This window comes from Peromyscus maniculatus, chromosome 10, assembly GCF_049852395.1.
Source record: "Peromyscus maniculatus bairdii isolate BWxNUB_F1_BW_parent chromosome 10, HU_Pman_BW_mat_3.1, whole genome shotgun sequence".
In the NCBI taxonomy this organism is placed as follows: domain Eukaryota; kingdom Metazoa; phylum Chordata; class Mammalia; order Rodentia; family Cricetidae; genus Peromyscus; species Peromyscus maniculatus.
The window spans coordinates 100,862,448-100,874,472 of record NC_134861.1 but is presented as its reverse complement, the minus strand read 5'-3'; the positions used below and the strand labels follow the sequence as shown (position 1 = coordinate 100,874,472).

The following is a 12,025-nucleotide window of genomic DNA, read 5'->3' as shown; positions in this document are numbered from 1 at the left end:
GGAGAGTTGCCTGTAAGTTGGTGGGCCAGCCTTCTTGGAATACTCAGCACAGAAAAACCTCAACAAGGTGGGAGGTGAGAATCAACTCCTAAGAGCTGCCCTCTGACCACCACATGTGTGCCTTGGTGTGAGTGTATTTCCCCCTCATAATTTAAATAAAGAACTGATATAGTTTGTTTTTTTTTTTTTTTTTTTTTTTGTTTGTTTTTGTTTTTCGAGACAGGGTTTCTCTGCGTAGCTTTGCGCCTTTCCTGGAGCTCACTTGGTAGCCCAGGCTGGCCTCGAACTCACAGAGATCCGCCTGGCTCTGCCTCCCGAGTGCTGGGATTAAAGGCGTGCGCCACCACCGCCCGGCAAGAACTGATATAGTTTAATGCAATATTTACTGGTTTTAGAACTAGTACTGTTGTGATTTGAATGTGAAATGCTCCCAAAGGTTCCCTGTGTCTGAACGCTTGGTCTCCAGCTGGTACTGCTAATTTTGGAAGGCTGTAGAACCTTTAGGAGGTAGAGTGCTATGGGATGGTCTGTATGTCTAATTGCTCTGATTGGTCAATAAATAAAACACTGATTGGCAAGTGGCTAGGCAGGAAGTATAGGTGGGACTAACAGAGAGGAGAATTGAGAGAACAGGAAGGTGGAGGGAGTCACTGCCAGCCGCTGCCATGACAAGCAGCATGTGAAGACGCCCGTAAGCCATGAGCCACATGGCAAGGTATAGATTTGTGGAAATGGATTAATTTAAGCTATAAGAACAGTTAGCAAGAAGCCTGCCACAGCCATACAGTTTGTAAGCAATATAAGTCTCTGTGTTTACTTGGTTGGGTCTGAGCGGCTGTGGGACTGGCGGGTGAGAGAGATTTGTCCTGACTGTGGGCCAGGCAGGAAAACTCTAGCTACAGGTAGAGCTTTACTGACCAAAGTGCATCACTATGCAAAAGACGACTCCAGGGTTCATAGCAGGGCCCCAGTTCCTGTCTACTCTCTGTATCCTAACTGTAGACACAATGTAACCATCCCCTTTCCTTCCTACCACCATGTTCTCCCAGCCAAAATAAACCTCTCCACACTTAAATTTCTTACCAAGTGTATCATTACAGCAATAACAAAGGTAATAAATAGAAGTATCGGTTTTTGCTGTTGGCTGGTTGGATACTTATGTTTGTGGCACAGAGGTCACAGAACACTTGCAGGTCATTATATTTGGCAGCAAGCACCCTTACCTGCTGAGACATCTTGCAAGTCCTGATATTTTTACTTTTAGACCCTTTCTCTTTTGTGTTTATAAAGTAAACTTTTATTGTCTTCCTGTGTCATAAGCCCTTCTCTAAGAACAGCCTAATCTTTTGATAACCACAAGGTACAAGTGTAAATTTTATCCCTGGGCAGATGGTTGATACACTACTGATTACAAAAGGGGTGGATGCAAGGGAAATGCGATCTCAGATCAACTTTTACTACTTTAGGCACAGAACAATCAGCCCACCTGGGATCTTCTGCACCAGGACCATTCACTGTAGAGATGATTGACTTAGCCTTTAAAACTGATGGTGCATTCAGCATGGTTGATTTTTTTATTTTTTAATGATTAATGTCAAAAATTAAGATTTTTTTTTTTTAAATCTACCTCTCAAATAAACTTCCTAGGGATCACACTGTAGGTTTTCCTACACCTACTTTCCTATTTCCTTTACTTGATTTGTATGAATTCTCATGGTATTAGAGCATGTGTTCAGGGACTATTATTAATTATTAGTATTTATTATTAATTTAATAATAATAGTAATCATTAATATGATAGTAACAGATGTTATTAATTCGAACCTACTCATAAGATTCCTTCTAAATACTTTAAAAATTCCACGTATGTATTTATTTGTGAGTCCGTGTATGTGTACTGAGGTGGGTGGCATAGGTGTTCAGAAATTAAACTCAAGTTGCTGGCTGTGCTGGCAAGCACCGCTACCCACTGCGCTTTCTCTCCGGCCCCCATGATACACTTATTTCTAAGACTAGAGTACTGGGTCTCAGCAAGGTAGGAGGCACCTAAGATTCTTTACCGTAAGAATTAAGCCTAGCTGGGCATCTAGTCACTACTGTAATCCTAGCCTTTGGGAGACAGAGGCGGAAAGATCAGAAGTACAAGGTCATTCTCAGCCACATTATGAGTTTCAGGCCAACCTAGGATACATGAGAGCCTGTATCAGAAAACAAAGAAAGAAAAAAGAAAAGAAAATGCACACCACACACACACACACACACACACACACACACACACACACACACACAAATAAGTAACTAAAAATCTTTAGAAGAAAGAAAATAACAAAAATGGATAGGGCTCTGGTGAAAAAAAAGCGTGGTGGTGGAATGTGATTTGTACATGCCTCTAGGACTTCCCAGAGCTAGATTAGGAAACTCCCAGGCAAGGCTAATAACATTGGCTAAGTGGATTTTTTTAAAACATTTATTAGCATAGTCTAAGTGGGGAGAGGCTCACACACGCCACAGTGCATATGTAGGGCCCGGGACAACTTGAGGGAGTTGCAGGGCAGTGACTCAGGTCATCGGTCTGGGTGGCAGCTGCCTTCACCTGCTGAGTGAGTGCTTGCTGCCTGGCTGACTTTCCTCAGCATCCACTGTCTCCGGTCACTGTGCTGCAGGTAGCCACCTGTCTCAGGTAGCCACCGTTTCATCTTTCTGTGAGAAGGAAGTCCTTATCACCATAATTTTGTAGATAAACTAAAGTTCGTGATCACACCACAGTAAATAAGGTAGCCTGAGTACTAAGGTTTCCTGACTGAGAATTCAGGAGTGGGCACTGGGGTGAGCAAAGCAGCCTGACTCCCAGACATCCCACCTAGACGAAGTACTCTGGCCTGCTCTCTACCCACCGACCCCTACAGCCTACACAGCCCCCACACGTCTCCATCTCTTGTTTCCTCCCACTCACCTCTCCCCTTTCCCAGTCACTCATCTGTGGCTTCTTTTCACAGTAAGCCCTTTGATCAAACTTGACGCCTTGTGGTTAAAACACAAGTTTTACTCCGTGATGTTCCCAGCACCTCTCTGATGGAATTAGATACTTTTACTTCTCACTCATCTTTTTTTTTTCTTTCAGTTTGGTGATGTCCCAGGTGTATAGCCACAGAATGCCAGGTGTCGGACAACAGTTGGTACTACAAAATTAAAAGTGAGCATCAAATGTATTCTTATTATTCTCATCCTCTTCCTCCTCTCCTTCTTCCTCCTCCTTCTTGACAGAATCTTACAGTAGCCCAGACTACCTTGAACTCACTATGTAGCTGAGGCTGCCCTTGAACTCCTGATCTTCCTGTTTCTACCTCCCAAATGACAGAATTACAGGCATATGCCACCATTCCTGTTTTCATGTGATGTTGTAGAATATTATTTTAAAGTATGTTATTTTTGTTTATGTTGCATTTGTTTAACTCTGTGAACCCATGTTACTTTGCCTGTCTAAAACACCGACTGGTCTAATAAAGAACTGAACTGTCCAATAGCAAGGCAGGAGAGAGAGATAGGCGGGGCTGGCAGGCAGAGAGAATAAATAGGAGAGATCTGGGAGGATGAAGAAAAAAAGAGATGGAGGACTGAAGAGAGAGAACTAGCCAGGGAAGGAGGAGAACTCCAAGGGCCAGCCACACAGCCACACAGCCACATAGCCACACAGCCACACAGCCACACAGCCACACAGCCACACAGTCACCCAGCCACACAGCCACACAGCCACACAGCCACACAGCCACACAGCCACCCAGCCACACAACTACACAGCCACACAGCCACACAGCCACACAGCCACCCAGCCACACAACTACACAGCCACACAGCCACCCAGCCACCCAGCCACACAACCACACAGCCACACAGCACACAGCCACCCAGTCACCCAGCCACACAGCCACCCAGTCACCCAGCCACACAACCACCCAGCCACACAGCCACACAGCCACACAGCCACACAGCCACACAGCCACACAGTCACCCAGCCACACAACCACCCAGCCACACAGCCACCCAGCCACACAGCCACACAGCCACACAGCTACACAGCCAGCCATGGAATAAAAGTAAGATTTACAAGGGCAGGATGGTGGTGGCAACACCTTTAATCCCAGCACTCAGGAGGCAGAGGCAGATGGATGTCTGTGAGTTCAAGGCCAGCCTGGTCTACAGAGTGAGTGCCAGGGCTGTTACACAGAGAAACCCTGTCTTGAAAAACCAACCAAAAAAAAAAAAAAAAAAGAAGAAGAAGAAAAAAGGAAAACCAATACACAAAAGATTTACAAATGTAAGAAAATGGGAAAAGCTCAGGGACAAAAGGTAGATGGGATAAGTTAAGTTAAGTAAAGCTGGCTAGAAACTAAGCCAAGCTAAGGCTGGGCATTCATAAGTAAGAAAAAGCCTCAGTGTATTTATGTGGGAGCTGGGTGGCAGGCTCCCCAAAAAAAGGCCCCCCAAAAGAGGAAAAACTCCCAACAACAATGTGGTGCTAGGTTGAACCCAGGGCTTTGTGCTTGTTAGCATGCTAAGCAAGCATTCTACCTGGTAAGTTAAAACTACAATGCCATATTTTAAACTATTTTATTGTATGTGTACAGGTGTTATTGTTTTTTGTTTAATTTTTCCCTTTATTTTTATTTTATGTATATGGGTATTTTGCCTACGTGTGCCTGTTCATCTGTGTTTTGCCTGCATGTGTCTGCACATCTGTGTACCACACTCATGCAGTGCCTGAGGATGCCAGATGGCTCTGGAACTGGAGTTACAGACAGTTGTGAGCAGACATGTGGGTGCTGAGAATTGAACCTGGGTCCTCTGGAAGAATAGCAAATACTCTTTACCACTGAGCCACCTCTCCAGCCCCCATTTTTTTTTTTTTTTGTTTTGTTTGTTTTGTTTTGAGATAGTGCCTGACATAACATATCCCGGCTGGCCTCAGACGGCCCCGGTGTTTCCATTTGCCTTTGGCAGCCCTCTTGCTTTGCCTGTCATTAGGGTGTCAGGTTGTATAACAATAGCATTTCCAGCTTGGAGCTAGTGAGGAGAAAGATGGAAGAGTATGGCAGGAAGAAAGCCAAATGTCACCTTAATTATGGCAGAGGCTAATTGAAGGTTGCAGTTTAGCAGACAGCTGTACAGACTGATACAGCCACTCACAGGCAGCCCTAGGTAATCCTGGGGTTACTGGGTAAACTTCAAGACTCACACCGCCCAGGAGCAGCTCAGGATGTGTACCCTCTCTGTAAAGAGAACTAATCATGATAATTTTATTTATTATCAATTATCTATTAATTACCAATCAGGTAGTTTTGTCTCCTCTAGAGAAGGGGGTAGAAGGAACAGGATATGAGGTGAGAACCTATGCAGATGCCTGGAAGCAGCATCTGTCAGGAACTTGAGGGGAAATGACTGGGAAGTTGGAGACACCAGAGCAGGAGCATATGGAGGGGCACAGAGAGTGAGCACCAATGTGGTGAGTTTCTGGTCATGCGTTAATAGCTACTAGAAGCATAGAAATGCTGAGCAAGATTTCTAAACTGGTTAATGTTAGCCTGCCTTAGCCTATGTTAGTGCCAAGAGAGGCCTCACAGATACAAATACAGCCTGGAGCCAGGCTGTAGTGGCGCATGCCTTTAATCCTAACACTAGGGAGGCAGAGCCAGGCGGATCTCTGTGAGTTCGAAGCCAGCTTGATCTACAGAGTGAGTTCCAGGAAAGGCCCGAAGCTACACAGAGAAACGCTGTCTTGAAAAACAAAACAAACAAACAAAAACAAATACAGCCAGGCCCAGATGGACGAAGTATGGACCAAGGCATGGACTCCTTATCCCCAGGGCCAGTTACATTTTCAGTCACATAGACCAAACTGGGGTCTCATAAGGAGCTTTATGGAGGCCAGGTCTCTTCTATTCTGCAAGGGTTAATGAGGTATCCTCACAGAGAGATGCTCATTTCAGAACTGGGTTTGCCTTTCCTGACCTTAAACCTGAATCTCATCCAACAAGCCTTTGGTCAGGCAATTCAGTGCTTAAGGGCAGAGGTTGGAAAATGGCCTGTGACTTTGTCCCTGTTCGGATGGATGGTCAGAAAATAACATGAATTTTTTCATTTTCTGTTGCCAAACTAGACATTGTGGAGTTTCTACATGTTGTTTTTCTTCTTGTAAATTAAAGTTCTCAGAAAAAAAGGCACACATTTGATAAAGATTTCACAAAGCCAATTGATTGATTAGAGCTTCATGATTTATGATTGTGGAGAGTTGGAACACTGCAAATCCAGAGCCACATTATCTTGGACTACCTTTGTTTTTTATTTTTGTTTTTTGAGACAGGGTTTCTCTGTGTAACAGCCTTAGCTGTCCTGGAACTCACTCTGTAGACCAGGCTGGTCTTGAATCCACAGAGATCCACCTGCCTCTGCCTCCTGAGTGCTGGGATTAAAGGCGTGTGCCACCACTGCCAGGCCATCTTGGACTATCTTTAACCCCCTCAATCCCCAAATCTGTCTGACCTAATATCCTTGTGACTACCACGCAAAACCTGGAATGTATTAAATGTAACAGATCCTAGCTTCCACCAATCCAAAAGTTAAAAATGCCAGATACAGATGGCATCTGAGACCTATAATAGAGATTCCTCTCCACATTGTAGTTTGATCTTCTAACCTGATATGCTGTCCAGAGTATTTGAAAAATTTATGACTTCCTTGTTATGTAACTAAAAACTTAAGCCATCACCATGTTGGAACATGTTGCTTGGCCATGGTATTCATATTTGGCTCAAAAATAAACTCTCATATTGTCTTTGAGATGACAGCTATGTTTTCTTTTGTTTTGGTTTGCTTTTTTCAAGACAGGGTTTCTCTGTGTAGTCCTCGCTGTCCTGGAACTTACTCTGTAGACCAGGCTGGCCTTGAACTCACAGAGATCCGCTGCCTCTGCCCTCTGAGTGCTGGGATTAAAAGCATGAGCCACCACCACCACCACCGCCACCTAGAGAAGTTCTCTGCCAGCTGACAGCTGTGTTCTATGTGGACATCATATACTATTAAAGCTGCATTCCTCAAAATCCATATGTTGAATTCTTCTTTCTACTTCCTCAGAACCCCTATGCTTCAAGAGTGGGCTTGAAAGGCTTAATAAAGGTAAAATAAAGTCATGTGGGTAGGCTCCAATCCAATAGAAGCTGTTTTTTCTTTCTTTCTTTTTGTAATGTGCATTGGTGTTTTTGCCATGGGTGTGTGGTCCTCTGGAACTGGAGTTACAGATAGTTGTGAGCTGCCATGTGGGTGCTGGGAATTGAACCCTGATCCTTTGGAAGAGCAGTCAGTGCTCTTAACCACTGAGCCATCTCTCCAGCCTTAAGGTATTCTTTCTTTCTTTCTTTCTTCCTTTCTTTCTTTCTCTCTCTCTTTCTTTTTTAAATTACACTCATGATATTCATTAATTACACTCATGATATTAATTATATGTGTGGTATTCATAGATTACATTCACAGTATTCATTCAATTATATATATATATTTTAATTTTAAATGTTGAATGTCATTTCTTGAAGGGGTAGGAGGTCTTAAATACAGGCTTACAGCACAATAGGAGGACCCCGGAGGGCAGAAGTTCGCTACTGATGTTTTACAATCTTGCATCTAAGCTGTTAATGCCCATTATTCAGGATACACAGACAAGGAACTTCCCTTAAGCATTCAGGAGGGTGGAACCTGTCAAGGAATTAGCATAGGGAGGATATCAAGGTCAAAGTCTGCAAGCAAGGCAACAGTTACCCAAAATAGGGGCCAGGGCCCTACAGGTCCCCCTTTTATTACAAAATGAACTTCTGACTTGGGTTGCGTGGGACACCAGCAGGTCACCTTACCCATCACGGAGACGCCTGCCCAGGCCACACAGGTGCTCTGTCTTAGGTTGGTGAGTACCCCCCAGGCATTGCCCGTCTCTGAATACTCATTATCATACCGGCTCAATCGTGTGTGAGCTGCCAAAGATCTCAAAGTGGCACTGGGCTTGGTCTTTTCTTAAATTACATGTATTTATTTATTTGGAGGAGGGGGCTCAGAGAACAACTTTTGGGAGTTGGGCTCTTTCCTGTCTCCATATGAGACACAGGCATCAGGCTTGCTGACGAGTGCCCTTACCCACTGAGCCATCTCAATGGCCTAGCCGTCTTTCTAAGAAGCACAGGGTTAAGACACAGGCATATAGGAGAGACTATTTGCAGATTGATGGAGAAGATGAACTGTAACACGAACTGCTAAATGATCCTTTAATAAAAAACTCTGAGCTTGATGTTGGGGAGAATGCTGAAAGACCAGAGAGACAAAGGAACAAGCCACCTCTTACCTCTAGGACTACTCAGCCTGAAAAGCTTTCCTCAGCGGAAAGACTTTAGCTCCTGTCTCCTCACGCCTTATATACCTTTCTCTACCCACTCATATCATTTCCTGTCTCAACTTACCTAGTGCTGGGATTAAAGGTGTTTGACACCCAAGAACTGAGATTACACTGCCTGGCTCTGTTTCTCTCCTAGGCTGAGTCAATCTCATGTATTCCAGGGTGTCTTTGAACTCACAGAGATCCAGACATATCTCTGCTTCCCTAGTGCTAAAATTAAAGGTGTGTGTCACCACTGCTTGGCTTCTGTGTTTAATCTAGTGGCTTGTTCTGTTCTCTGTCTTCAGGCAAATTTCTTAGGGTACACAATATATCACCACAATGAATATCCACAAGAATGAAATCTGCTGGTTAACATCTCAATCTCAGACTTCCAGACTAAGAACTTTGAGAAAATACATTTCTATTGCTTAAGCCACCTGGGCAGTGGTGTCTGTGAGGAAAGTCCTAGCAGACTAATACATATGCTAACTTAATAGTAACTGGCATTCATGGTTAGCGTTATACTCCAAATGCACTTTCAGTGATACAGTTTGCTGGTATTTGAATCATACAAACCTCTTATCTCACAATTCTCTGAAGTGATTTGACAGGATGCATGAACTGAAATTTTCAGGAAAAAGCTACACCTATTGTGATGAAAAACAATGACTGTGCAGAGTTGGAATGTCACAAGACCAGAGACAAATTATCTTGTTCTATTTTAGCCTCCTTAACAGCGATTTATTGCCTGTCTCTGTTTTACCCGGCATTCTGGAATGTACAAACAGACTCCTGTTTCCACCAACCCAAAAGCTAAGAAGGTCATCAGATAGTATCTGAGGCTCCATCTCTCTTTGCTGCAACCTCCTTACCTAATATTTCCACCAGTTATCTGAAAAGTGTCTGGATTTATGCTTTCTTCTGTTATTATGGAAAACTTCATAAAACTGTTGTTATATTGGAACATAGCATTTGTAGCAATTTAAATTGTGTTCATGGGTCATGGTCTCTCTGCATCTCTCTTCTGCCTTTGTCTCTCTGCTTCTCTAGTTCTTGACTTTTTACACAGGGTATGACTTTATAGACCAGGATAGCCTTGAACTCATAGAGACCTGCCTGCCTGGGCCTCCAAAGTCCTAGGATTAAAGGCATTGCCACTATGCCCAGTATAAATTATCTATTATTCCCTTTAAGATAAGAACTGTGGGCCGGGCGGTGGTGGCGCACGCCTTTAATCCCAGCACTCGGGAGGCAGAGGCAGGCGGATCTCTGTGAGTTCGAGGCCAGCCTGGGCTACCAAGTGAGTTCCAGGAAAGGCGCAAAGCTACACAGAGAAACCCTGTCTCGAAAAACCAAAAAAAAAAAAAAAAAAAAAAAAAGATAAGAACTGTGGTTTGATTTTAGTTGTGTCTTTTTGGTTTTTTTTGTTTGTTTGTTTGTTTGTTTCTGTTCATGTTGTATGTTTTGCATGGCAATATGTACCATTTTCATGTAGAAAACTAAGGACATGAGAATCCCTAAGATCACCCAATCACATAGCAAACAACAAAATTAGGTCTTGAAGCCAGGCTTGGTGGTGCACACCTTCAATTCCAGCACTGAGAGACAGAGGTTGGCAGGTCTCTGGGAGTTCAAGGCCAGCCTGGTCTACATAGAGAATTCTAGGCCAGACAGAACTATATAATAAGACCGTGTCTTAGGAAATAAAAATTTAGCCAGGCAGTGGTGTGTAGGAACCCACAAAATCTTCCTACTGAGATTTGAGCTTGCTTTACACAGCAGGGCTGCATTAGCGGATGGCTTGATCAAGTGCATGGTTACCAGGTGTCTGGGATGGTTTGCACTTGGCTGTGCTGGGGGAGGTCTTTTGTTCCACCCTTTGGCATTCTTTTAAAAGCCCTTTAGAAGAGACAGAAGGGGCTGGTGGGTTTTGACCCAGGCCCTCCCAAGGTTATCCTGTGTCTCTAACTTTTTCTCTCCTCTATATTTCTATCTAAATCTCTTATCCCTCACTCCTCAAGGTCCCTGGAGTAAATAAATGGAGGAGCTGGCCTCCCACAGTGGTGGTGCATGCCTTTAATCCCAGTATTTAGGAGACAGAAGCAGGCAGACCTCTGAGTTTGAGGCCAGCCTGATCTACACAGAGAGTCCCAGGACAACCAAGGCTACACAGAGAAACCCTATCTTGAAAAACCAAAACCAAACAAAAACAAAACAACAAAAATCCAGAAAAAAAGAAATATAAATTTAGGTATTGAATTGATATATTCCAATTCCAGTCCTTTCTACCAAAGTGAGGTATCTTTGTTTAAAACTGTCAATAGATTTACATCACCCCAACTGCTTACTTCAAATACTGTACAAGGTCCTTATATTTTGGTGTACCTTAGCTTTCTGGTTCTATCTATTATCATTAATCTCTTTCAACCTATGCTTGATAATGGAATTATGCAGCAGTCCTCATAAATCAAGCGCACCTTGCTCTCTCATTCAGTATGGTGAGCTGTTTTTCATCCTTCAATGCTTTCTCAAGTCGGCAAATTACTATGCAGACATCAAGATCCATCCCAAATATCACCTTCCCTGTGAGCCTCATCCTGACTTTCTCTTGTTTGAGCTTCCATGTTTTGTGTCCCTATAATTGTACCTATAAGATTGGGGAAACAATTTACAGTGTAGGAAGGACAAGATTCTGGTATGACAGAAATACCAGAGCTCCAACTGTCACAACAAATGCCACTGAGCAGAGACATGAAATGGATGGTTTTTAAAAAAAATTAAAAATTCTATAACTTGACCTTGTGTTTCTCCAAATGTACAAAATTAAAATCAGTTTCTTCATAAAAGGAAAAAATCAAGCAAAAACATTTATTCTATCTATCTATCTATCTATCTATCTATCTATCTATCTATCTATCTATCTATCTATACACACACACACCTTTGTGTGTGTGTGTGTGTGTTTGTGTGTACAGCTTTCAGGAGCTGGTCCTCTCCCTCTACCTCATAGATGCCAGAGATCAAGCTCAGGTCGTCAGGCTTGGCAGCAAGTGTCTTCATCTGTTGAGTATTCTTCCAAGTGTCTTCATCTGTTGAGTGAGTATTCTTCCAAGTGTCTTCATCTGTTGAGTATTCTTCCAAGTGTCTTCATCTGTTGAGTATTCTTCCAAGTGTCTTCATCTGTCGAGTTTTCTTCCAGACCTGGGAAAGGAATCTTTAAGCCAAGTTTTGTTCAGAGAGCCAGCCATCAAGGAAAGTAGAAGATGGTCACTCTAAAAACCATGCCTTAAATCTTATCCCCAGCCAGCAGCTTCCTGAGCAGTCCCTTCTGGTCAGTGGTCAGCTTTGTCCTTGATGTTGCCTGTCTCACTGTCTGTTTATACTCTCCACTCTTCTTGAAACACTGCTGAGTCCAAGCAGCATCTGCCAGGGTCAACCTTGTGCTCCTCCAGGGACATCTAGACTGGAGAGTTAACTCAAAACAAGCAAGCCATCAACAGTATGTATGTGCTAAGCTATCAAAGCATTAACAATAGGCGGGTGATGGGATGGCTCACTGGGTTGATGTCCCTACCTCCGAGTCTGAGGATCTGAGTTCGATCCCCAAAATGC

General features: G+C 43.5%; 1 long non-coding RNA gene across 1 annotated transcript; it reads right to left on the bottom strand.

Annotated features, from left to right (window-relative positions):
• Nucleotides 1-361: 361 nt before the first annotated feature.
• On the bottom strand, nt 362-12,025 carry LOC143267694 (uncharacterized). Its single transcript, XR_013043110.1, has 3 exons — nt 11,417-12,025; nt 2,954-3,179; nt 362-2,700 (listed from the first exon to the last, which is right to left on the bottom strand). It is a non-coding gene; the product is annotated as an uncharacterized LOC143267694 (long non-coding RNA).